This window comes from Lolium perenne, chromosome 7, assembly GCF_019359855.2.
Source record: "Lolium perenne isolate Kyuss_39 chromosome 7, Kyuss_2.0, whole genome shotgun sequence".
NCBI classification, from domain to species: domain Eukaryota; kingdom Viridiplantae; phylum Streptophyta; class Magnoliopsida; order Poales; family Poaceae; genus Lolium; species Lolium perenne.
Window position 1 is genome coordinate 39,085,705 of NC_067250.2, and position 1,331 is coordinate 39,087,035.

Below are 1,331 nucleotides of genomic sequence, written 5' to 3' on the forward strand. Positions count from 1 at the left end.
TTCCAGGAAGAATCTGGACAAGGGATATATTCAATGATATCCAGTGAGATCAATACGGAGTTCGAGAAAAGTCAAAGTCTACATAAGTCAGAACCACACTCCGGAAACGTGAGAGAGTTCAAACTTCGAGGACGAAGTTTAGTTTAAGGGGTAGAGACTGTAATATCCCAGGTAATGGGGTTACAAAAATAGAGGAAACGGATGTGTGCATTGCATTCATGCATAGAAAATCTGGGGAATTTTCGCGCTTTAAAGTAAAACAGATCCACGACCGAAGTTTCACTTGACCTTGGTGGAACTGAAGTAGCTCATCAAGTCAAGTTCTATAAACCTCAATGTGACTTTGTTAAAACCTTGTTTTGGGAAAAGATGATTTGATCTAAGGGGTTAGATCAAATGGAATTAAAACCAACACAATAACATATTAATCAATGATCCATTGCTTGATCTTATAACAGATCATAATAAGGTAATCCTTTCCATAACATAAGAACATCTGTTCAATTACAAACCAAGTAACAATATAATGGAGAAACCATTCTTCACTTATCTTTTCCATGTCCTTAACAAATAAATATTCCTACCATGAACCTCATGGTAATTCTTGAACTAAACTCTTGAACTTAAACACCAACAAAAGCTTATCATTAAACCATAGAGATGGGAGAGGTTTATACCCATCAAAGAGGTAAGAAACAAACTCTAAATTATTAACACTTAAAAGTTGAGCAACTACCTTGAGGTACAATTGAATTCACTTTAAAACTAATTACCAAAAATGGTAAAACACAAGGGCCTAAGTGCATAAAAGCCACACATTCTAATTTTTAGCATAACTTATTAAATATGTGGAATATTACAAAACTAAATTCGTTTACATTACGAATTATAGTTCAAACTATTTGAATAAAATAAACTATGAGTACTTTGAAACTTATATGATCATGCCTTGGTGAAATCAAAATCATCATTCAAAATTGGGGTATAATTCTTATTCTTGACATTTTGATCCCAGTTACAATATAAACACAATCACATATGATATAGGGACTCAACCACAAGCATAAAATCATTCCCAAGATATTTAGTAACAAAAGCCACTTGGCCATCCAAAAATAAATCACATGAGAAGATAATACCAAAGCCACATAGGATGAAAATATCTACATAGCTTGCATCCTAAGCAATGCCACCTCATGCTTAAAGGATTGCTATGGATGAGAGCATGACAACCAAGCACCTTACTCATCAAATTAAAACAAGAGTCATCCACCTATGTGTCAAGATATAAGAGCATGCCCAAGCCTATAAAAGGAGTCTCACACTTCATT